The 27,174-nt window shown below is 41.7% G+C and overlaps 1 pseudogene; it reads right to left on the reverse strand.

The window, feature by feature from the left end:
- Positions 1–2,095: 2,095 nt before the first annotated feature.
- On the reverse strand, positions 2,096–26,601 carry LOC144823863 (uncharacterized; annotated as a pseudogene).
- Positions 26,602–27,174: the final 573 nt, after the last annotated feature.

A 27,174-nucleotide genomic window follows, 5' to 3' on the forward strand; every position in this document is an offset into this window, starting at 1 on the left:
GTAATTATTTTATTCTGTGATGGAATGGTCTCGAAACTTTTTTCTGTATTAAGAGCCATTTCATGTGTAAATTCTCATATACCATTTAGCAATAATGTATACAAATGCGTGATTACTTTAGCGTTATTTCACAGCTTGAGTGCATACAATACATGTAAATGCTTTTTTTCCCGTATATTTGATCATTTCAAAATGCGTTTATGTATTTTGGGGTGGTAAGGTATACACGATACTCTACAGTATGTTTTACTATGCATAGATTAGTAAATATGTCCATAGTTAGCGTGGAGTGGGTGTGATGTATTCCTATAGGTTCTGTATCGATCCCCCTATTCCTGACCCTATTCTGGTTAACAAACTAACAAGTTAACTAGCAGCCATCCCATGAGGCAGAAAACCCCCATGATGCAGGAACCGTTATCTGATAAAGCCACACTACGGCACAGGAGCGTGTTATCTGATTAGGTCATAACGCTTGCCATCTAATTAGACAAGCGATATTCCTCCAGCCCCTGATAAGGCATACGGAGTTCTCAAAACAAATCAAACGTATGACACCTTGGGAAAAACCCTGCGGCCATTGTTTTGATTTCACCGAGAACTTCAGCAAAAGAATGTGCTAACGACCTGGTCGTATGACATCCTTATTGACGTATCTATGTCCATCCTTACGTCAATCTCGGCACCTTAAAGGTATAAATATTACCGATATTGCCCTATGCAAACACACGCGGTGGTGACGAGGACGGAGCAGCCAGACTTGCCGAAGCCCAGAGCAGAGCAGACCCCGCTGGCGCAGCCCCGCCTTCCTGACGCGCTGAGAACGAGAAGCCGTTTTTCTCCTGCCGAGAAATCCAGCTCCGGCGCTTCCGGGTAGCCCTCGCAGGCAGCCTGGAATATCGAGACCAGAGACGAGAGATACCATCCCTCATCCATCCTAGATTCCAGGTACAGAACTGAATAACCCCGCGCAGAGAATTCTTTAGTCAGTCACTTGGCAAAACAAACTTAACTTAAACTGTAACTTTCTATTCCCGCCCACGCATTAGACTTAGGTCAGGTACACGGGGTAGGCGTAGTTAGAAACACCAGTTGAGTACGATTAGTCAAATGTATATGTGTATGTAATATATCTTATTCATTTTAAACCTTCATATGGCTTAGAAACCATATCAATGTTTTTACAGTATTATTTTATACTTCTGCTTTTAATGTATGCACTTTACTTAACCATAAGTATTGCAATAATATCGATCCATTTCTCTTGTACGAGAAAAGAGACTGATCAATAAATAACATCTTTTATTGAACACGCCCGTCTCTTCCTTTTCTCTACAATCTGATGAGACTAAGAATGCACGTACTGACTGAGTAAAATAAATTGCCTTTTGTTTTCACACGACTCTCGAGATACACTCTTGATTAGGGGAGAGCAAAGTTGTCATGTTCTATGGTTGTCAGAAACTAAATCCCTTCTTGTCTATCCAGGGAGGTTCAACTCCTCCTTGCCTATTCGAGAAAGTTTCTAGTGAACTCTGAGCTAGCTGGCAAACCCAAAACTTTAAGTCTAATATCGACAGTAGTAGACCTAGTTAACGTCTGGTCTAGGCCTATACTATTGAAGGTATTATTCCAATGCGCAGAGCCTATTGGGATAATAGGAACTACACTACAATATATGAGGGGCTTATAGGGTAGGTCATGCCAATCACAGGGGTACTCTACAATACCATTGTGTACCCTAGTGTATGTGGGTTTTTAACTGTATTCTAATATGTCTCTTTCAGCATAGCACTGGCTCTGGGCCTGGTTAGGCAGAGCCCAGGGTCAGTCAGAGTCAGTTACCTCCAGTATCAGTCAGCAAATGTTGGGGGGTACCCAGGGCATAGGATGACTTTGCAACACATACCCATTGACCTCTCTGATTCAGATGATGATGATGATGAGCCATGTCCGCCACGTTCACCCTGTCAACATGCATTTCATGATCTTGCTGCTGATTCTCATATTTTTTACCTCAACTTCAGGTTAAATACGCTATTACCAAAAAACCAAAGTATTGCCATAATGCACAATTTGTGCAAAATCAAATGTGTCATCGCAGACAATACAAAAGTAAGATTATGCCCACAAAAATATACATAGGTCCGTATCCCTCTTTCCTTCCACGCTCTCCAATAGGCCGTTCAGTGGGCTCCGTACTATCTCTTGGTGAGGCCTCTGAAGCTGCATTATGTCTCAAAATGCAACGTCTATTTTCCATCACAGGGGCAGTGACACTAATGAGGCTGGAGAGTTCCTCACTGTCCCTTACACCTAAATCACTGTTTCCTGCAATCCTAATGATCTGCATGTTCCCAATTGTGTTTGTGACTTGCACCAAACCTCTTGCAATTTTACCACCACAATGTGCCTTCTCCACTTGCATGGTCGCAGCCCTTTGCAATAGCACTTGTCAGGCGATGGATAAATCTGGTAAACCCATCCAATCTTCCCATTAGTTGGTGATTTCGCCTACAGTGTGTGGCATGGTCCTGCTGCATAACTGTGCATAGTTCCTTGGTTCCATTTGTCATTTCCTTTAACTTATCAGCTTTGGCTTTTTGCAGATCTCCCACTGTTGTATTCAGCTGCCTGATACCTTCTTTGATATCACACATGTTTTTATTCAGTGACATCAACTGTGTGTGCATTGATCTCACATTGCAGGCGCTGCACCTTCAACATTGATGCCTCCAGTCCTCTGAATACAGCTGGGCCTTCACCTTCCTCTGTTTGCCGTCTTACAGCCACTCTACGGCTCATGAAGGGATTGTATTGCAGCTGGACAAGGGACTAAAGTATGTGGGGTGTCTGTCCTCAGATGGTGGTGTAGGCATGTCTGCTGGGAAATCATTAGACTCTACATCAAAATCAGGGCGTGGAACCACTGTTGTCCTGCATCTGTTTGGTGCAGGTATCGTGTGTTTTGGGGGCAGGATATTTTCACCATCTGACAGTGGCAGAGTCTCTTCAGTTTCGCAGCATGTGGTGCAGGTATTTCTGTGACATGAAATAGACATAGTTTAGTTCAAGAAAGTACTTGTGTGTCTCAGCTCAAATTTGTTTGAAATTGTAAACAAATGCCTAACATGGTGTTTCTACTTGTCATTTGCAACGTCAATTTTATGGGGCTACACAATGCAGCATTATTTGCCATATATTCACTGTTGTTCTACTATCTACTACTCCCATAATGCACTGGTGGGTTGTAAATAAAATGTGGCCTGGAATATTTTTTGATTGAGGTTTAACACTGATTTTCTAATTGGTAATCTTGTAACAAAAACCTTTTATGTGTTGAAATTTGTACACCTTACCTTTGCTGGTAGTGGGTGAGGCTGAGGTGTCAATGTCTGTAACCCCAACAATGGCTTCTGCCATTTTGCCTCGCCTCTGCAAATCTGCCTGCTACCTTTTCTTTGGCCCCTATTTGTATATCGTACCAGGGCTTTTTGATCTTCTCGATCAAGCTCTGCATGACTTCCACTGCGCTGATCTTGGCCTGGATGTCCTTCCAGAGTTTTTCTGACTCTGGGACCCGGAGTGAGCTCTTTCCAAAGAGCGTATCATGGCTCTTCACAACCTCCTCAGTGAGCACCTCCAGTTTCTGCTCACTAAATTTAAGTCTTCCTTTACGCTCTCCAGCCTCTTGCTATTTTCATCTGAGGCCATGATGTATTTTGGCTGCAATAATGACTCTTCAAACTGGCTCTCTAGTACTCTGCTCCAACAGTCTGCCTCCTCCTATGACTCTGGGTACAGGAGACATCATGGCTTGACTCACTTCCTGAATGATATAATTTAAAACTGCATTCAGGCTGCAATGGCCAACATGGGACATGTTTTAAAAGGCTACTTAAGGGAGTGGTACAATACGTTTTGCAGGCCCACTAGTAGCATTTAAATTACAGGCTTAGGGCTTATGGTATACCAGTTTACTAGGGACTCCATTCTACAACGGACTTATAAGTAAATTATATATGCCAATAAGATGAAAGCCAATTTTACCATATTTTAGGGAGTGAGTACAAGAACTTTAGCACTTGTTGGCAAAAATTAATTCAGAACATAGGAGGGTAAAGGCAAATGGTTGTGGGAAAGGCCCCCTAAAGCTGACATTGTTTCAACATGCTTTGCATAACATGCCGCTCAGTGTTATTCACTTTCTTCAGTTTTATATAGTGCTCATTCACTGAGAAGTATGTGGGCACTTAACATTATAGCAGCAAACCTTTGACGGTGTACATTGAAAAGTGGAGAACTCAATCAGAAGTTCTGATATTATAAACACAAACAACTTGGGAGAAACAGTTCAAGGGCCTCTGAGGCCTGATATGTTGAACACCAGAGACGGCATGAGAGATCATAACAGGATGTGAATCTAAAAGTGGCTGCAGGGGTAAGTTATGTTATGCAGGGGATATTATGTTATGCTAAGTAGGTCTTATAAAGAGAGCACTTACGATTATTACAGTCACATAGAGCTTCAGGGTGCTTATCTATGTCTTACCACATTAACTGGTATGAAAGGCCAGAGCCTGATTACTGTGTTGTTGGCAATGTGTGGCTATGTCAGTTGATACTGTTTCCTAACCTTTTCTGTAGTGATGGTCAGTGAAAATCGTCATGAGCTACTGAAGGCTAAGCAACGTGTGAATTGTTACCAGACACCCAAATGCCCAGTTTAATTTACTTTAAGACTAATGTCCACAGAGCCAGATACTATGGTTTGAACAAAATACCTTGACTAGGGCCACTATGACAGTGCTACCATGTGTGCCAGTGAGAACGATATATGACCATGTGTGCGTATGAATGGTATATATGTGTACAGGTAACTGAGAGACTGTATTGTATGTATTTTAGGCACAAGACATACCTTTCCCCATATGTGCCACCGTTCAGTTGCGGCTGCTTGCATTGCTTGAGGGGGCAGGCAGCGGGGGAGGAACACAAAAAAATGGAATACAAAATAATGACGATTGCATTTACCTGCCGATCCGACGGCTGCTGCCTTGCCCCTCTCACCAGATCCTCCACTCCTGCTGCACAACGCAGAGGCTCCCAGATGCCAATCCAGGCACTCCTGTCATGCTGGAAAACTATTGGGATTGGTTTGAGCAGCCTGGTTTGCTGCTCAGACAGTGCCTGGAAGCCTGTAGCCTTTCTCCGACCTGACTGTGCAACACAGCTGGGTTGGAGAAACCAAAGTGCGAATGATGGTTTGGCAGCCTAAGACGGCCAGCCAAACTGACATGCACACTTAAAAGTGTCCAGCACTCCTCCCCCTGCCATGCCTGTCACAAGAGCATTGCCTGCGCCACCACTGAAGTCTCGCACTGACAGACAATGACACAAAGCAAAAAAAAATGATAATAAAATGCCTTTATTATCATTTTATTTTTCATCTTTTACATCTTTTAGCAGGGGGTCGGCACTCCTCCACCATTACAGGAGAAATATTCAGTGCAGAGAAATTTTCTGAATTTTTTTTCTGAATATGGAACATTTTCCTGCACTTTAAATTTCTCCCACTTAAACTAATGATTGTATTTTCCAAATATAAATATGGCACTTTGTCGAGAAAATTAAACTTTAGAATTAACTTTGTTTATATGGATTCTATGAACTCAGCATTTACATTTTCTCCCATTTAAAAGCACTAAACATCTTGCTCCCTGTGTCCTGTAGATATGGTGCCATATTTATAACAGAAAAAATGTATTTGTTTAAATGGGAGAACTTTTAAGTGAAGGAACATACTTCATAAAACATTAAGGCATTATTGGCATAATTAAAAGTGGAGAAATATAATAATAGTTCATGTTTCATTGAAAAAGTTTTGTTTACTTCAAATTTCTCTCATTTGAAAAAAATGACTATCAGTCATAAATATGGCAGTGTCCACTGGCCACTGAAAGCAAAAGGGCTACTGCTAGTAAATGCAACTCTTTGAAAAGGGCGAAAATTAAGATGAAGAGTTAATCATTAATGTAAGTGTTCATTTTCTCCCATTTAAAAGCATTCAGAAACATCATTTTGTTCTCAGCTCTAAAAGTTAAATACCTCAGTGCTTCAGTTCTTCACCTCTGTGCCCTGGGTCATAAATCTGACTTCAGCACTGCTCATTATCTGGCTCTGCTATCTGCAGCAGCCTGATGATAATAATGTAAAGTAAACACAGCCTTTCCTTAACTTTGAAAATAAAAGATGTGACTCTGTTCTTATTCAAAAATGAAGTCAAGGCTGCAAGCTACTCTGAAGGTGTTTGGGAGCTACTGGTAGCTCGCGATTGACTGGTTGGGGACCCCTGGTTCTACCCCATGCATGTCTGCTGACTTTTATGATGGTATGAATATGCTTGTTGCAGAGAGGCACGTTTCCATCATAAGATTTTGAGAGCTCTGGTGATTGATAGGAAGTGTGGTGTGGGTGCATAAGAGATGCTCTGTTGTGTTTGTTGACTTGTAGGGAAATGTGCTGCAAGAGGTGTAGTATTTATTCCAAATGACATTCTGATATGCTGATTTATTTTATTGTTGCATCTAAAAACCATAAAGTGCCCAGAAAATGTTCCAAAAAGCACCAACATTAAAATCGTGTTGGATTTAAAATCAGTCCTGTATTAAAAACAAGGCTGCACTCACTATGAGGCCAGGCTCACATGCAAGCAGTGGAATCTACAATGCGACATTAGAGGGCAAGATCAATTCTGCCTTTATTTCCCAACTGACATCAAGAGAGGTGAGGAATTTCACACAGAGGGATTGTAGAAAAGTTTCTTATCCCAGACTGCCGCCAAATCAAACAAGTGAGTGCCACATACTCACTATGTATAGTCTGGATACGGCTGACTTCATGGAAAAACGAGGTCACAGAAAGGATGAACTGGAGGCACATCCACGCCCTGACACTGGCATCCCACCACTGTTTAAATCACTATAATCAATCAATATTACAACATCCAAAGAAGCACAGCACCTCTCCCATAGAAGCATCTCCTACCAACAGAACTATTACCAAATCCTATTAGCTTGTTACCTTCCATAATGCAGTTTTTTATGTGTTGTGTACAAACGCTTAAATCATCAGCCTCGCCTTCCACAAAAAGAGTAGTTATGCAGGAACTGTAACAGTGTAACACAGTGTAATGTGCAAGTTAAGTGTGATTTGTGCGAATTTTTCTGAAAAGTGTGTGCATGCAAAAGCATCCAGTAGAACAGTATGTAGCAGCACTCTACAAATCATACACAACCAGTCGGAAGATGGAACATTGGACAGTGAACATAGTGATCATGTCAGAGGCATACTGGAACTGTCATGAGTGTACATCTGTGGATCGCATGTACTGACCTGGGTACCTGACAGTGACCAACACTACCATACACAGGATATCCTGGGTATTCCCTGACACTAGGCAAGATTCGCCTGTGGCAGGGGACAGGTTCAAGTGAGTGCTCAGCACAGCCAAAGCACTCCTCTGTCACCGTAATATGATATGTTGGATACATTGCAGATGAAAGAAATTGGAATGTTGGTTAACTGTTGTGTGAGCTCTAGTGAAGCAACAACCACAATCCTTGTCATGGTGAGGATAAATTGACCTGTGCTCCACCCTCTGGTAGTTTGGCACATAGCAGTCATTCTTAGAGGCAATGTGTAAAGTATTTGGGCAACACTACAAACAGTATTAAAGTGAATACCCCACACAAAAAGGATCCCACACCAGATTAGAAAAATTGAGTTATTGTTAATAAATAAAACAAGATCAAAACGGAAAAAATCCAATCAATAGAATCGAAGATATGCAATTTTAAAGATGCTAGTGTAAATAGCATCAACAAGCACAAAGTGCCAATTGAGGATATCTGGTCATGACAGATTAGGACAGAGTCACAAGTGCAGGCCAACTTGCTCACTTTGCCACTGGATTCAAGCAAGCCGTGCTGAAGACGGCTGAAATGCCAGAAACCGGTCCTGGGAAGCTTGTTTCCGGTCCAGGGAAGGCATGGCTTGGCAGTTCGGGCTGGACTGTTCCCATGAGGCACAGGGTCAGACTGATTTGCATATGGCCATGTCTGAACTGGGGTGGCAGAGTGGGCTAAAGAACGGTGATGGTTTAAACCCACATCTGTTGACTGGGTGTGAGTGTTTGATTGGTTCAGATGCTCCGTCCATCACCACCCCCTTTTGTACCACTTTGTTCGCCATAAGTTGGCAGGGTATGCTCAGACGTGAGTCCCTTGCTCACTTTGCCACTGGATTGAAGCAATCCGGGCTGAAGACGGCTGAAAGGCCAGAAACCGGTCCTCGGAAGCTTATTTCCGGTCCAGGGAAGGCATGGCTTGGCAGTTTGGGCTGGACTGTTCCCATGTGGCACAGGGTCAGACTGATTTGCATATGGCCATGTCTGAACTGGGGTGGCAGAGTGGGCTAAAGAACGGTGATGGTTTAAACCCACATCTGTTGACTGGGTGTGAGTGTTTGATTGGTTCAGATGCTCCGTCCATCACCACCCCCTTTTGTACCACTTTGTTCGCCATAAGTTGGCAGGGTATGCTCAGACGTGAGTCCCTTGCTCACTTTGCCACTGGATTGAAGCAATCCGGGCTGAAGACGGCTGAAAGGCCAGAAACCGGTCCTCGGAAGCTTATTTCCGGTCCAGGGAAGGCATGGCTTGGCAGTTTGGGCTGGACTGTTCCCATGTGGCACAGGGTCAGACTGATTTGCATATGGCCATGTCTGAACTGGGGTGGCAGAGTGGGCTAAAGAACGGTGATGGATTAAACCCAGATCTGTTGACTGGGTGTGAGTGTTTGATTGGTTCAGATGCTCCGTCCATCACCACCCCCTTTTGTACCACTTTGTTCGCCATAAGTTGGCAGGGTATGCTCAGATGTGAGTCCCTTGCTCACTTTGCCACTGGATTGAAGCAATCAGGGCTGAAGACGGCTGAAAGGCCAGAAACCGGTCCTCGGAAGCTTATTTCCGGTCCAGGGAAGGCATGGATTGGCAGTTCGGGCTGGACTGTTCCCATGTGGCACAGGGTCAGACTGATTTGCATATGGCCATGTCTGAACTGGGGTGGCAGAGTGGGCTAAAGAACGGTGATGGATTAAACCCAGATCTGTTGACTGGGTGTGAGTGTTTGATTGGTTCAGATGCTCCGTCCATCACCACCCCCTTTTGTACCACTTTGTTCACCATAAGTTGGCAGGGTATGCTCAGACGTGAGTCCCTTGCTCACTTTGCCACTGGATTCAAGCAAGCCGGGCTGAAGACGGCTGAAATGCCAGAAACCGGTCCTCGGAAGCTTGTTTCCGGTCCAGAGAAGGCACGGCTTGGCAGTTCAGGCTGGACTGTTCCCATGAGGCACAGGGTCACAATGATTTGCATATGGCCATGTCTGAACTGGCCTGGCAGAGTGGGCTGAAGAACGGTGATGGATTAAACCCAGATCTGTTGACTGGGTGTGAGTGTTTGATTGGTACAGATGCTCCGTCCATCACCACCCCCTTTCGTACCACTTTGTTCGCCATAAGTTGACAGGGTATGCTCAGACGTGAGTCCCTTGCTCACTTTGCCACTGGGTTCAAGCAAGCGGGCTGAAGACGGCTGAAATGCCAGAAACCGGTCCTCGGAAGCTTGTTTCCGGTCCAGGGAAGGCATGGCTTGGCAGTTCGGGCTGGACTGTTCCCATGAGGCACAGGGTCGGACTGATTTGCATATGGCCATGTCTGAACTGGGGTGGCAGAGTGGGCTAAAGAACGGTGATGGATTAAACCCAGATCTGTTGTATGGGTGTGAGTGTTTGATTGGTTCAGATGCTCCGTCCATCACCACCCCCTTTTGTACCACTTTGTTCGCCATAAGTTGGCAGGGTATGCTCAGACGTGAGTCCCTTGCTCACTTTGCCACTGGATTCAAGCAAGCCGGGCTGAAGACGGCTGAAATGCCAGAAACTGGTCCTCGGAAGCTTGTTTCCGGTTCAGGGAAGTCATGGCTTGGCAGTTCGGGCTGGACTGTTCCCATGAGGCACAGGGTCAGACTGATTTGCATATGGCCATGTCTGAACCGGGGTGGCAGAGTGGGCTAAAGAACGGTGATGGATTAAACCCAGATCTGTTGACTGGGTGTGAGTGTTTGATTGATTCAGATACTCCGTCCATCACCACCCCCTTTTGTACCACGCAGTCCTTCAGAGCAGCAGTCCAGCAGAGTGGTAGTCCTTTCAGCAGCACGTCAATCTTTCTTCTTGGCAGAGTATCCATAGGTTGAAAAGTGCACTGAAGAGTTGGTGCCGAAGGTACAATCTGTATACCCAGTTGTGAATTTTAAGTGGGGAGAAGCCTCTAGAGGCAGGCCTTTGAAGTTCAAAGGCCCTCGCTCCAGACTAACTACTGGGTGTATGCAGCCGATTGTGTTGCGTAGGGGCTGCTCCTCCATTAGAGTGGAGGAGCGACGCCCCACTAAAATGCCCCTAGAAGCTGAAAAATAAAATGGTAATAAAGAAAATTCATTACCATTTTATTTTTCGTCCACCAGTCCTGAACCGAGTGTCAGGTTGGGCGGGCCTGCTGAGTGGCAGCAGTGGTGGCCTGCCTGTGCAGTAGTTTATAGTGTGCATGTCACTTTGTCCTTTGCGCACTTTAAACCTCTCAGCCTATCTGTCTTATCTTGATAGCTTTGGTGACTAGGCCTGAGTGACTGCACATCTATTACAAGTTATAGGTGTTCAATAGGAAGTACAATATATATATGGATAAAACAGTTAAGGTGGTGCTATCATGCTAGGCACCCAGTCACCATAGGTGCTAGTTAAACAGACCCTGCAAGGTATGTTTGCAATATACAAAGCAAAAGAACAAGCAAACAATGATAAACTCTGTGAGAAGTAGGTTTGTCTCACAGATTACGTAATGCAATATCAAGTTATGTATAAAGACCTTTCCAAAATGTCCCTGTTGCGGACAGTGTAGACAACAATCCTCTACTCCTGTCTATTTCCCTTAATGACAGGAAACATGATGTCCAGATGGGACCTTGATAAGTCCGCTTGTAACTGGATTCCCGGCACCGTTCTGACATCAGGGAAATAGACAGGAGTAGAGGATTGTCGTCTACACTGACGAACCTACTTCTCACAGGGTTTATCATTGTCCTTGAGCCTTGAAAAAGTCCGTGAGGACGAAACACGTGTCGGCTGCAGTGTTTTGGATCTCTATAACTGTGACTCTGACTTTGAAGTAAAAGAAGAACACAAACTTCAGTGGATTGGATTGATTTATTATCAACAACCGATTGACTCAATACGATTTGGACTCTAAAAATATCTGGACCGGTGTGTACTTGTTTGCTTGTTCTTTTGCAACCTAGCTGTCTTAGACAGCTGGGGTGAGAACATGGACAAGCCTCTAGTGTCCTCAGGGATGCAGACAGAGGCCGCTCCCTCTAGTCCTGGCACTTCTCTCATGCTGGTTGATCGGTTATGCTAAAGTTATGTATGCCGATTGGTTTCTTGGCCTTAGTTAACAGTATGAGAGCAGCACCAGGATTGGTTGAGGGATTTAGCTGGCACCCTGGAGGTGACATGACGAGAAGAAGAGGACAGGAGTGAGGAGGATGTGTCTGCAGCAAGCACAGGAAGTACACTTTTATTTACTTTATGTATTTATTTTATGCACTTGTTTGCCCGCTTCTCCACTCATCGTAGTTGCCAGCCGCCACTGGTGTTGAGGCAGGGTACAGCCTATTCAAGTGTAAGTGGGGCTGTGCATCAAGGCACACCCAAGCTCCCTATTTTGTAGCTGTCTAGGAGGAATACACAAAGCCCAACTGTCAACTACATCCAGTCAACTGGCCCAGAGACAAGCTGCAGGCACCAAGGGCCAGATGTACAATGCTTGCATTTTACGTTTTGCAAATTGCGTCGCTTTGCGACTTGCAAATTGTGACTCGCAAAATGCAATGTACAACAGTGTCTCAGACACTGCAATTCCCAATGGGGTAGCAAATTGCATGCCTCAGCAATATTCATGAGTTAAGCGCAATTTGCGCCCCCATTGGGAATGGCTAGCACTCACAGGGATTGTGGCCTGCTGAGGTCTGTGACTGCTTTTTCAATAGAGCTGTATTTTTTTTGATGCAGCCCGTTTTCCTCAAATGAAAACGGGCTGCATTTAAAAAAAAATGAAACTTTTCAGTTTCATTTTTTAAAGGCAGGCAGTGGTCTCTAGGACCACTGCCTGTTCTTAAAAAATATTTTTGCACCCATTCACAAAGGGGAAGGGGCCTCCTGGGGACCCTTTCCGTTTGCCAATGGTTTACCACCTACTTGAAGTAGGTGGTGAAGTGTTTTACGACTGCAAATGCGGTTGCGAAACAATGGTACATACCATTTTGACTCACTAATAGGAAGGTACGCCCTTGGCATGCCCCTTCCTAATAGCGAGTTGCAAACGCTATTTTACAAGTCTGTGACTCGCAAAATTGCGTTGGTACATACCACCACCGATTTTTGCTGTCGCAAAAGGGTTGAATACCGTTTTGCAACCGCAAAAAACGGTCTTACATCTGGCCCCAAATGACTAAGGCAGGGAAATGCCAACTTTCAAAAAAGGCAACATTCAATAACCTTGATCTTCAAAATGCTGCCCTACTACAGCCTGGTTTATTTCAAATATGCACAGTGGAATACTCATCATCTAGATTAGAAAATAATAATTACCATTGAGACCAAATCATTCACAAGAGTAAACTTTCCAATCCTGTGGTCGTATTCGACACTTCCTGCCTACCAAAGGTATCCACTGATTCCTCCACCGCAATTGTGTCTGACCATGTCCTGGTCTTGAGGAGAAGCCCTAATTAAATTGGGTTCAGAAATGCCTCGACCCCTCTCAGCTAGTAGTAGCCACTACCAGTTTATGAAATGCTCTGTATACAAACAGGACATTGTGCTTGTAATTTTTGTGTGGTCTAGCTGTACCTGGCATGTCGCATTCTTAAAAGTATTAATTGTTTGCACTGCCTTACAAATAAGGACTGGTCTGTTGTCCGTCATATTGTGTTATTTGAATACATTTGTTTGCTTTTTGATGTTTCTGTTTGAAATGTGTATTACGTCATTTTCATTTTTTTTCAATATTATTGTATAGTATCTTTCTCTATGACATGAATCAAATGTCTACTATGTTTGTACTTTGAATGAAATAAGAAAAGGAAGAATAAAAGCACCATAACCACTTATTGATTAAAAGTGGTTACTTTTGAAGGTATCAATATTAAATTGCACGTCCAAAACACTCTCTACTTTTCTAGTTATATAGTGGCCTAGTTTAGACGTAAGTATAGCCCCAACCTCTTGTCATAAACTTTCAAAAAGTGGCAAATGAACACACAACAGAGTGCTGTGAAGGTTCAACTATTTACAGAAGTGTGCCTCGTTCTCTGACACAGGCCTGGGAGGCAGAAAAGGAGACTGCTTTCAAATTGTGAATTCTGGATTTCTTCACCAGGTTAGGGACAATGTTGGGGACCCCTTGGATTATTTGTATCTAGTGGATTTGGGAAGCTGTGAGTTCTGGTACTGCAGGAGGAAAGCAATAAATATACTGCTACCGCTGTCTGTGGACAGTGTAGGAACGTTTTCACCAACAGCTGGAGGCGTAGCTACAGGGAAGTGGGGGTGTTTTGGGTGTTAAACTCCTCTAATAAATAGTAGGGGACAGGGCTTTCAGTCAGGTAGGGCGAAGTGTCTGTTGGAATTCACCTAGGATTTTTACATACACACACAGACAAAAGTACACACACTCTCGTCTCTGTTTCATCACACGCATCGCCGCCATCTTAGGTTTACCTGTTTTTCCTTCAGGTCGTCGATGCGCACGACCGCGCATAATCCTTATTATCTGCTGTTATATGGACAATTAGTGTGTGCTTTATGAACACATTTACTGTGATGAATCTTCGCAAAAGCACACAAGTGGATTAAAGAGGTCTGTAAGATTAGTGCATATTACTCAATCTCCTTCAAGAAACAAGTTGTCAATTTTACGAGACTAGATTGAAATTTTAAAGAGACACTAAGAGAACATTTCAGTGGAACCATACATTTTCTTTTCTCTTTCCTTTATTCCTTTAATGTTGTTATGTATATATTTTTTTGTGAACTACTCTCACAATTCAGGCAAAAGGAAGATTGTGATTCTATCATTTTATTGTGTTGGTAATCTTTCTACTAATATTTACCATGCAATTTGAACCTCCTACAAAATTCTTAAAATCCAAAGGTTATCCTCCTATTCCATGGTCGAGGTGGACGGAGGAATTCTTGACTTATATGAAAGCTATTGTGGGGGACAGGATGGGAAATGAGACGAAAAATATACTGCTTCATTGTTTAGGGTCCGAGGGCCAAGCTGTTTTCAGGACTCTACCTGTGGTACCAGGGGAAATTAGTACTTTTGATGAAGCTTTGTTACCTATGGAGATACGTTTCAAACCCACCACCAGCATAGCATTGAACAGGTACAAGTTTTACACAAGAGCTCACCAGGATTTTAAATCGTTTTATGACTTTTTAACTGCGTTCAGAACTCTTGTAGTTTCTTGTAATTTTGGTCTCATGGGTGACGAAATGATGAGAGATCAAATAATTGTTAATGTTAAAAGTAAAAGAAACCAAGAACAGTTGGGGATTTTAGGAAATCAAAATTAACATGATACTATAGCTACTGCAAAAGCATTTGAGCAATCCGATAAATGGATGAAAACTATTGAAGAGGTTAATGCTAAAGGTGATAGGAGCAATAAGTGAGTTGATGAAATCTGTGCTGTAAATAATCTTCCTAAAAATACTTATCAAATTACTAAAAATGACAAGTCAATTGTATGTTTTAGGTGTGGTACTACCAACCATGTAGCATCGTTTAAGTTTTGTCCTGCCATAGGTAAGGAATGTATTAAATGTGGGCGAGTGGGACATTTTGCCAGAGTTTGCAAGGATGATTGTAAAAGGATGATTAATAAAGCGAAAAGTGTTCCTAATAGTTCCAGTGGAATATCCTCCATTAGGGATGTTCAGTCAATGGAAGATGTTCCGGTGATTAAAAGAGGTATTGTTGTATCGGTAATTGATGTTTGTTCTCTCGGTGAAACTTTACGTTCATCTAAGTGTGTTGTTAACTTTCTTAAGGTGTATTTGGAGTGGATGGCTGACTCTGGTTCTCCCTGGTCCATTATTACAGAAGATTCTTTTTTTGAGAAGTTATCTAAGATTGTATCCGTGGAGGACTTATCTTCTTCAGACATCATGGCTCAAAGTTTTGATGGTTCTGCCATTGAGATGTTAGGTTACATGGCGTATGTAGTTCATTTCAAAGGAAGGTGTGCATTCATCAAGGTGTATATATTGCAAAAAAAGGTGTTAATGTTTTAGGTTGGTGGGACCAGTGGAGGTTGGTGATCCTACTTAATCTGTGTTGTAAGGAACCAGTGATGGTTATGGAAGAAGTTCAAAGTTGTAATATTGAAAGAGAGTTTCCTGACATATTTTCAGATAACTTAGGAAAACTTAAAGGTTTTACACTTGCTATTATACTTAAACAAGGAGCGGTTCCCGTCAGACAGAAGCTCAGGAAAGTGCCAATATATGTAAGAGAAGAACTGAGTGAAGTTTTAAAAGGAATTTTGGATGAGGGAGTTATTGAGGAAGTAGAATCGTCTGAATGGGTATCTCCGGTTGTGTCGGCACGAAAACCTGACAAGTCTTTGAAGTTATGCATTGACCTCAGGGCTCTAAAGGCTAATATTTTAATTGATTGCCATCCTTTGCCAAATATAAATGAAGTTGTGAGTATGTTAGGTGGTGCCACTGTTTTCTCCACCTTAGACCTTAGGTCGGCTTATCACCAAATTGAGTTAGCTGAAGAGTCACGTCACATGACTGCATTCATCACGCCACAAGGTCTGTTCCAATTCAAAAGGATGCCATTTGGTTTGGCGTCAGGAGGCTTCCATTTTTCAGAGATCTGTGTGCCATATTTTCAAGACCATGCAGTCGTGTGTAAAATGTTTTCAGGATGATATACTTATTTATTCTCCTGACAAAGGAAGTCATGCTAAGCATTTAAGGGAAGTTTGTTCCATTCTGAAGGAGTATGGGCTAACTCTTAAAAAAAAAAGTGTAAACTTTATCAAGATTCAGTTGAGTATCTTGGACACACTCTTACCAAAGAGGGTGTTGTTCCAATAAAATCATTGGTTGATGCAATTCTTAAAGCTCCTGCTCTTGATTCTAAGGATAAGTTGTTATCAGTCTCAGGTCTCTATGAGTATTATAGCAAATTCATTATGAATTTTGCTTCAAAGATGGAACCATTGAGAGAGTTGATGAGGAAAAAAGTTGAGTTTGTCTGGGGTATAAAACAACAACAAGCATTTGATCAAATCAGAGATGTTGGCTGCTGCTACCCTGAAACCTTTTGTATAGGAAAAACTTGTGTTCTCACTGTGGATGCCAGTCTATATGGTCTGGGATGTGTGTTGCCTCAGTGTGCAGGGAAGGACGGATTGAATGTGGCATTTGCCTCCCGAATGCTTAATCTGACTGAGAGACAGGATGATGTGATAGAGAGAGAGTTATTGGCATGCGTATGGGGAGTTGTACATTTTGGAAACTATATTTGGGGAGCGAGATTTGTTTTGAGAACGGATCACAAGCCTTTAGTTTCAATTTTATCTCCTGATGGTGGTTTCAATGCCACAGCCTGTATTGCGAGATTAATGTCTCGTCTGCAAGAATATACTTTCACTGTTGAATATGTCCCAGAAAAGTGCAATGTTACAGTGGACTGTTTGTCCATACTTCCATGTGAAACTGAAATTGGATGTGATGAGGTGGAGGACGTTGTTGCTGATATTTCTGAAGTTATGTCAGAGAAGTTCAGTTCCATTGCTCAAGAAGAATAGAAAAAAGGGATGGACGATGACGTACTTTTAGGTCAAGTTGTCAATTTTACAAGAATTTGTTGGTCCCCTAAAAATGAGATTTGTGTGGAACTCTTTCCTTTTTGGAAAATTTCTGACGAACTGGTTATTGAAGGTGATTTTTTACTCAGGAAAAGAAAATGTATTCCGCCTTTGTCGCTTCGTAATTTAATTTTACGCATGAGTCATGAAAGTCATTTGGGAATGTCCTCAATGAAGAAACTCATAAGATCAAATATTTGGTGGCCAGGTTTGGATAGGGTTGTTGACAGAATAGTCAGATAATGCCCTGAGTGTGTGAGTAGTGAAAAAAGGCTCAGATGTGATCCTGTTCCGCTTATTCCTGTCAAATGGCCAGGTTTTCCATGGCAAGAAAGTGGGTTTAGACATTGCAGGGCCCTTTAATTTTTTACCTCAAGATTGCAAGTTTGCTATAGTAATTATAAATTACCATTCTTAATGGCCTGATTCCACACGGTAAACAGACATAAAATCGACTACAAAATATTGAATGGACATAATATCGAGTACAAAATATAGGCTGGACAAAATATCGAATGGACAGAATATAGACATCAAAAATATTGTTTTGAAGGTAAGTAATGTAATATCGAATTTTAAAATATAGATAGTCAAAATATCGAAGTATATAATATAGGTTAATAAAAATATCGAAAATTTAATAATATCGAATTTTTTATAGTGTATTTTATGTGTTAAAAGTGTTTATTTATGTTATAGTGTAGTTTAATTAATGAATTTAAAGTTATTTAAATTTTGCGTAATTTAATTCTGTAGCGGGTTGTGGGTTTATAGGGGAATAGGGAGGGAAGTAATTTAATTATAATTAATTAAATATGTAAATTTATTTATTGGTATTTGTTTATAATTAATTGTTAATTAATTTTAATTTTGTAATTCTTTAAATTTTAATTGCCAATTAATTTTATGTAATTGATTAATTGATAATTATGTTAATTTAACTAATTTAATTTCTGTAGTGGGTTGTGGGTTTCTAGGGGAATAGGGTGGGAAGTAATTTAATTATAATTAATTAAATATGTTAATTTATGTAGTGTTATTTATTTATAATTAATAGTTAAATAATTGTTAATTGGTAATTAATTAACTTTAAATTGAGAATTAATTTTATTAAATTGATTAATTGATAATTATGTTAATTTTACTAATTTATTTTCTGTAGTGGGTTGTGGGTTTATAGGGGAATAGGGTGGGAAGTAATTTAATTATAACTAATTACATATGTTAATTTGTTTTTGGTATTTATTAGATTTAAATTGTTAAATAACTTTTTAATTACTAATTAATTGTTAATTTGTAATTTATTAGTATTAATAGATAACTAATTGTAATGATTAATTTAAATTAGTATTTGTAATTAATTAATTATTATATTATATTAAATTGGTAATTACTTTTAAATAATTTTTTATAGATATTAATATGTATTTTAAAAAAAATAATATATGAAATATCTACTTTCCCTACTATTGCACTCACTGGAGTGGGAATAGTAATTTTTACCCCTACGCTATCCAACGCTTTCCTCCCTGTTGCATTCTCTGGAGTGGAAATAGTAATTTTTACCCCTACGCTATCCAACCCTTTCCCTACTGTTGCACTCTCTGGAGTGGGAATAGTAGTTTGAACCCCTACGCTATCCAACGCTTTCCCTACTGTTGCACTCTCTGGAGTGGGAATAGTAATTTTTACCCCTACGCTATCCAACGCTTTCCCTACTGTTGCACTCTCTGGAGTGGGAATAGTAATTTTTACCCCTACGCTATCCAACGCTTTCCCTACTGTTGCACTCTCTGGAGTGGGAATAGTAATTTTTACCCCTACGCTATCCAACCCGTTCCCTACTGTTGCACTCTCTGGAGTGGGAATAGTAAATTTTACCCCTACGCTATCCAACGCTTTCCCTACTGTTGCACTCTTTGGAGTGGGAATAGTAATTTTTACCCCTACGCTATCCAACCCTTTCCCTACTTTTGCACTCTCTGGAGTGGGAATAGTAATTTGTACCCCTACGCTATCCAACGCTTTCCCTACTGTTGCACTCTCTGGAGTGGGAATAGTAATTTTTACCCCTACGCTATCCAACGCTTTCCCTACTGTTGCACTCTCTGGAGTGGGAATAGTAATTTTTACCCCTACGCTATCCAATGCTTTCCTTACTGTTGCACTCTCTGGAGTGGGAATAGTAATTTGTACCCCTACGCTATCCAACGCTTTCCCTACTGTTGCACTCTCTGGAGTGGGAATAGTAATTTTTACCTCTATGCTATCCAACGCCTTTCCTACTGTTGCACTTTCTGGAGTGGGAATAGTAATTTTTACCCCTACGCTATCCAACGCTTTCCCTACTGTTGCACTCTTTGGAGTGGGAATAGTAATTTTACCCCTACGCTATCCAACGCTTTCCCTACTGTTGCACTCTCTGGAGTGGGAATAGTAATTTTTACACTTACGCTATTGTACGGTAATAATATTGGATATTATTTAATTATAATATGTTACTATATATATATGTTTTAACAAATATGATTGTAAAAAAAAAAATTATAACTTTAATTAATTATTTAATTATTATAAGGTAATTTAAGTATTTTTAAGTATATTTTACTAATTAAGTTTTTAATATTAATTTAATGTAACATTATTTTTAATAAAGTCGATATTTTTATAAACGATATTTTTGTAAACAATATTTTTTACTCGATATTTTTGTACTTACCTGTTTGTAGATACATAGTCGATATTCTGTCTGTCGATATTTTGTTGCCGATATTTTTGCTAGTCGATATTATGTCCCTCGATATTATGTCAGTGATCCATTCCACACGCCACCACTGAAAGTGTGATAACATTTTTAAAAGAAGTCTTTGCCAGAGAGGGTTTCCCAGAAGTACTAATTTCAGATAATGGGGTACAATTGAAATCTCATGAAATGACAGATTTTCTTACGTTTTGTAATATTAAGCAGGTCACCACAGCATTATATGAACCACACGGAAACGGCCAAGTTGAAAGGTACAACAGAGTGCTTAAACAAGATATTTTATGGGCACAGAATTTCGATTCATCTTGGAAGGATAAATTGAGGTAAAAATTAAAGTTATACCGTATAACTCCCCGCTCGACGACAGAACTTTCTCCCTTCCGTTTGCTCAAAGGTAGAGAACCTGCATCAAAATTCTGTCCATGGTGGTTCAGAAAAGTCATGAAAACTTATTCTGAAGAAATTAAACAAGAGGATGTTGCTCATACTGTGAGACAAAAACTTTTTTTATTTTTATGTTTTATGTTTTATGATTTACGGATGAAAGTAAAAGTACCACACTTTGAAGTTGGAGAGTGGGTGAGGATTAGGAGACCTGGTTTGGTTCCCAAAGGTGAGATGACATTTGGTAAACCTATTAAAATTGTTAAGGTGAATCGCAACAGGGTGGTTACCCAAGATGGAAAAGTATGGAATGTAAAACGAGTTTCTAAATGTGTTAATTTGTCTGTGTAAGTTTTCTAAGGGGAGAGATGTGTTAAATTGTTTAAATGTATATTTACCTTTTTATTCTCCTGTTCCTTTAAATCTCCTTTGTATTTTTTCAAATGAGAGCATGCCCTGCTGTTAGTTATTACTTCATTTGGAATGATTCTGGATGTCATTCTGCTTTGGATTTCTGAGCAAGCAGTACTGTGCCCTGTTCATTAAACTGCTTCAACCTATCCTGGATTTACCGGAATTATTTACAGAGAATTTTATAATCTGGCCAGCACAACATCATCCATCCTGTGATGCAGAGAGGCGCCGCCCACAGTTGGTAATCCCCTCCGTGCACCCCTGTGTAGTGGTGAATCGTAGTATGCGATCCAGTCTTCCCTACGTTGGTGCGCAGGAGCGCCACTACCATTCACAGCTCCTAGGGGATCAATGCGATCGTCTCACACAGGTCAACAACATGTCCCCATGCAACCTGCCAGACTTCACCACCAGGTATGGGCGATCACCGCGCCTCAGTGTCTACCGCCAGGGCTCATCGACTCCACAGCACTTCCGCATCACACTTCAGGCTCCAGACGCAGGTCCAGCGAGGCATCTAGGCTCTCATCCTAGTCATCCTGGATGTTGGGTGGCTTGAGGGGGTTGTTGATCTGTGCTGCACTTGGCCCTGGCTACTCCATTCTGCATTTCATTGTTTTTTGCCTATTTTCCTACTGGAGGGCGACTGATAGGCTATTTTTCCAATAGAGGCAAAAAAAACTCACGTTGGGCTGACTAACGTGTGTTTTTTGCCGCTAATGGGCCTTTCATTGGTTTTCGCCCACTAACGCCGGAATTCCTATCGCCGTCACGCTAATGTTAGTGGCAGTTTTCGCCACCGATCCCTGAAGCTATCACCATGTAGCGACGTTTTGTAAATACATCGCTAACATGGCAATAGTTGTCAGCGGTACGGGGCGGTAAGAAAACAGCCACTAACTAGCGGTAGCAGTAGTTATCACCAGTCCTTGTACATATGGCCCTACGTTTTTAGAAGGTGAGTACCAAATCCGATAGTTCTTCAAATAATGTGAACCGGCACCATGCAGTGGCTTATATGCTAAGCATAGGGATTTGAATTTGATCCATTTTCCGACTGGAAACCAGTGCATTGTTCCTAGACAATGGACAACTGGCTGATATTTTGGGATATCCAACAACAAGCGTGCTGCTGCATTTTGTAGCCGCTGTAACTTTTGTAGGTACTGTGTTTGGATATTCACATAAAGGGTGTTTCCATAGTCCAGTCTGGATAGGGCTAATGCCGTCTACAAGTATCTTTTGCAGGTCTGAAGGTACGAATGGACACATTTTTCTTATCATCTTTAGGATGAAAAAGATTGTGGAGGTAAGGGTGCTGATCTGATCTTTAAAAGTCTGTTTATCATCAAAGAAGAAGCCTAGATTGTTCACATTCTTCCCTGGTGATGGAAGATCCCCCAAAGTTGATGGCCACCATTTAGATGACCAAAAGAAGGTGTCTGCACCCAAGAGGAGAACCTCTGTTTTTCCGCTGTTAAGTTTTAAACAGTTGGAACTCATCCACTGATTTACCTGAGTCATACATTTGTTAAATTGATCTGCAGTTTTTTCAAGATTATTAAAGACTGTGAACACAAGCTGAGTGTCATCAGTGTAAGAGACAACTGAAAAGCAGAAATCCCTAATGATTTTAGCCAGAGAGGTAACATAGGGATTAAAAAGTGTAGGACTTAATGATGAGCCATGTGGTACCCCACAAGGTAGTCTGAATTGATCAGATTAAAATTCTCCCGTCTCTACTGATTGAACCCTGTTAGAGAGCATTGACTTAAGCAACTTAAAAGATGTGCCTTTAATCCCTAAATCTGATAGCCAGTTAACCAATATTTGATGATTCACTGTGTCGAAGGCCGCCGACAGATCCAATAGAATCAGGGCGACCTTACCTCCTATGTCCAAGATTGATCTTTTTTCTTCAAAGTCCATGACCAGAGCAGTCTCAGTGCTATGTCCTTCCCGGAATCCGTATTGACATGTATCTAGTAATTCATTTGAAAAAATGAAAGACGTAAGTTGTATATTTAACGCTTTTTCTAATACCTTTGCCAAGAAGGGTAGTCTAGAGATTGGTCTATAGTTACCGGGTTCAGAGGGATCTAAATTAGTTTTTTTCATGAGCGGAAGAAACAAGGCTATTTTCCAAACATCAGGAAAAGAGCCTGAACTAATGATCTCCTTGCATATGACCACCAATTACTCGCTAATAATTTCAGAAGCCAGGTTGAACTGTTTTTGGAGGGCATGGGTCTGATGGAGTTCCGGATTTGGCTGTTCTTACCAACTGTATAATCTGTTCTTAGTGTTGGCGGGGAAAGGGACAGAAAAAGAATTGGATAGGGAAGGTATTGTGGCATCTGACTGATTTCCAATTGCGTTTAGATCGCTGTCTATAAAAGATGTATGAACTACCTCCACTTTGTTCTTAAAAAAACTGATCAAGGGAGTTTCAGGATTCCTCACTACTGTCAATACAGGGCTCTGGTATTTTGGCTAAGCTTTTTACTGTCTGGAAGAGCTCGTTACTGGGATTATTTGCCTACAGAATTCTTTCAGAGAAGTACTTGCTTTTCTCCTTTATTAATAATGTTTTGTAGTCAGAAAGGGACTATGCATATTTTGTCTTTTCTGATGAGTCATAATTTGTTCTCTACTGCCTTTCTTTCCCTCTACAGATTTGTTTCTGAGCTCTCTATCTGTGAACCAGGGCTCTGAAAGGTTCATCTGCCTAGTAGACAAGATAATTTTGGGAGCTAATAGATTGACTGCTGCTTTGATCCAAGATGAAAACCTGTAGGCTGCAGTATCAGTGTCAGAGGTCAAGTCGGGCTTTGAGCTGGATAAAGATATTTATAGTGGAAGGGGGTCAATATTGTTCCAGTCATGGCCTTTAGTTTGTGTTGTGTCCTAGCAATTGCTTACACATTCTAGTCATGGTTACCAGCTGCCAGAGGTTCTGGAAGCTGGGGCATAGTAGGAGACATTTGCTTCTGTGAGGACCCGTCCAGGGGTTGTTCCTCCTATCTTTGTTTTTGTGAATCTTTTTATTAACAACAACAGTGCGACATTGATATTACAATTACAACAGTGATAGTTTTGCAGAGATCACTATAAGTATACATCTTTTAACAACATGTACAGATATTCGGCATTTACACGGTGCACAACTTATGTCATCGGAGAGGCAAAAGGGTGAGGGAATAAGAGGTGGAATGCAGATATTGCCTCGATATTCATTCCATTTACCCCATGTTTGTGACCATTTTTTAGGACAGCCCCAAGCCACATAAACTGTTATTTCCCTCATCATGCACCAGTCCATATCCAGTTTCCATGCCTCTACCGATGGTGCAGCATTTGCGCCCCACATTCTGTTTAGTAACCATTAGCCCCATTGTCACCCATGCTTTTTCCTTGCTATTCAGATCGGTGGGTTCCCAGACATTCAACAAACTTCGTTTAACCTCAAGATCCAATTGTACCCCAAGTGTTTCCTGCATACATCGGTGAATTCCCTTCCAGTATTTCTCTATATATGCTTTCCCATACTATATGTATGAATGTGTCTTCTTGACCGCATTGCTTCCGGCACCCGGAATCTGTACTATTGCCTATCTTGGCTAACATGGGTCCATTAACGTATATTCTATGAAGAATTTTCACCTGAACTAATCTAAGTCTGGCTGAGATCGCTACTTCTTTGGGGGAGGCCAGCGCTTCTTGCCACTCATTGTCAACAAAGTCGGAGATGTCTCTCTACCAGCACCTACGTAGGCATCCCAGCGGGTCTGCCACATTATTGATACGTTTTTTATATGTTAGGGAAACTGCCTTTGTATGCATGTACCCATCAAGGAGTCTATCTTCCAGGGGCAAGGCTTCGGGGGGATTCCCCCTTTGGTATCTGGAAGGACAGAGAGTGGCTTTCCAGCATATAACGAAAAAATTCCGTTTCAGCCATCTCATATTCCCTCTTCAGGGAGTAAAACGGGACGACTCCAACCCCTTTCCACACGTCACCTATCCTCAGGATCCCAATTATATTCCATTTGTCAAATCCTTTCGTGTTTCTCAAGTTACCTAATAGTTCTGAATCCCATAGGGGAGTAGCTTGAGTTACTCGCTGCTCCCAACCCACACTTATGGTGGAGGTATGCCTTATATGCACTGAATGCCCAGTGGGTCCCGTAAGCTGAAACTTTTGGGGCTTAGAGTAGAGTACTATATTGTAGGTCCCCCCTGATAGAAGCCACTTGTCCATTCTGTAGCCAGGGTCATCCCAGGACTTATACGTGCATTGATTTATGGTGGCTAAATGGGCCGCCCAGTAATACTTCTTTTTGTCTGGGAGTCCGATACCCCCGTCGTACCACCCCCTCACCAGCTTTGGAAATGATATGCATGGACGACCATCCTACAGCAACTCTCTCTATATGGTCCCTACTTCTTTAAAATATTTCACAGGAATGGGGTTTGGGAAATTTTGTAACACATAGAGAATGCGTGGCAGCGACATCATTTTAAAAAGGGCGGCTCTCCCCAATAATGAAAGTGGGAGGTTTTTTTAATTACTCACATCTCCCTTAAGTCTCTGTAATGGTGGGAGCTTGTAGCTAATTCAGGGGTCTGAAGTTATATACATACCCAAGCATTTGAGCCCGTCTTTCACCTCCTGAGCTAAGCAGTCCTTGGGTAGAGGAGGAATCTCGCCACTATGGACATATACCAGGGATTTACTCCAATTGTTTGTATATCTAGAATACCTGCCAAAAACAGTGAAAATGTCAAGAACTCTACTCAGTGATGCCTCAGGTGCCACCAGGTACAATAGTATATAATCTGCTTATAGAGATATACGATCCTCCCAGCTTTCTGCCCATTTTAGTCCTTGAATAATGGTGTCTTTGGGGATCCAGGCCGCCAGGGGCTCCAGGGTCAGCGCGAACAGCAGCGGAAACAACGGACACCCCTGTCCAGTCCCTCTACCTAGGAAAAAGACTCCTGAGTTTTTATTATTGATCGTCACCTGCGCTTGGGGATCCAAATAGAGTAATCTTACACAGTTGATAAAGCTAGATCCAAATCCCATCTTGTCCAATACTGCGAAGGGGTACGACAATTCTATAGTGTCAAAGGCCATAGTGGCATCCAGAGACACCACTACTGCATCCTCTCCTATAGTGTCCAGATGTCCCATTACCCCATTAAGCCGTCTCAAGTTGAGCACCGTATTCCTATTAGGCATAAAGCCCCAGTTTACTAATTACCTGCACTAGACGAGCAGCCAACAGTTTGGCCAGAATTTTGGGCTCAGCATTCAACGAGATTGGTCTGTATGACACACTTCTATTCCTAGGCTTACCTACTTTGTGGATTGCTACTAAAGTCGCCACTCTCTGATCTTGTAGGAGTTTACCTATTTTACGACTTTCATCATCAAACATATCTCTAAGATATGGTGCAATTTTCCTAGGGTTTAACTTATATAATTCAATAGGTAAACCATTGGGGACAACTGCCTTCCCGGATTGAAGACTCCCTATGTCCTGGGACACTTTGTCATTTTTCAGATCGCTGTCCAGTATTACCCTGTCTTCATATGATAATGTAGGTAGTGTAATTTCTGCGAGTAGGGCCATGGAGTCTTCCTCCCGGAGGGAAGAGTGCATCTGATAAATAATACGGTAGAGATTAGCAAATTCGTTAGCTATCGCCTGTGGATCCACATTCCCCCACCCCCTCCTCGTCTCCACCAATAGTTTGGTGACCAGTCGGTTGGAAAACTCTTTTTTGTCTAGCTAAGCCAATAGCTTACCAGCTTTGTCACTCAATTCATACAATCTGCCTGCTTTATCTCTACTCATCATTTTGGCCATATCAGTGGCTATGGTTTTATGTTCTTCCCTCATGAGTTTTAATGTATGGAGTTTGTCGTTCTCCTTTGATTCTCCTTCTTCCTCCTCCATGCAGAGGATTTCATCCTCTAGTCTGGTAAGCTCCTTATTCTTTTCTTTCCGTACCCCAGATACTAAAGAGATCGCCTCCCCCCTTACTACAGTTTTGAAAGCCTCCCAGAGTGACTGTTTCGACTGTTCTGAGTCTTCATTCTCATTTAAATAATAATCGATTTCTGCTGAAAGTTTCTTTTTAACTATCAGATTGCGGAAGTACCATGGGCTGATCGGTGCTATTCATCCCACCCTATTTTCACCTAGTGCCAAATTAGACCATAACGGAGAGTGATCCGAGATGCCCCGGGCCAAGTGTTGGATGTCTCTAATGTTCCCTATCTGTGCCGCTGGAATAAGTAGATAGTCTATTCGAGACAGACTATTATACGCTCAGGAGTGAAAGGTGTGCTGTGTGTCCCCTGGGTGATACGTCCACCATGTATCCACCAATCCCATTGCTTCCAGAAAGTCGTACAGCCATCTATGAGGCCACCGCTGCAGGGGGGACAACGATCAAGAGTCCAAGACATAACAGAATTAAAGTCTCCACCCACCACCAGGCACCTGTTTGGAAATGACAACAGTATA

This window comes from Lissotriton helveticus, chromosome 3_1 (genome assembly GCF_964261635.1).
Source record: "Lissotriton helveticus chromosome 3_1, aLisHel1.1, whole genome shotgun sequence".
NCBI lineage: Eukaryota > Metazoa > Chordata > Amphibia > Caudata > Salamandridae > Lissotriton > Lissotriton helveticus.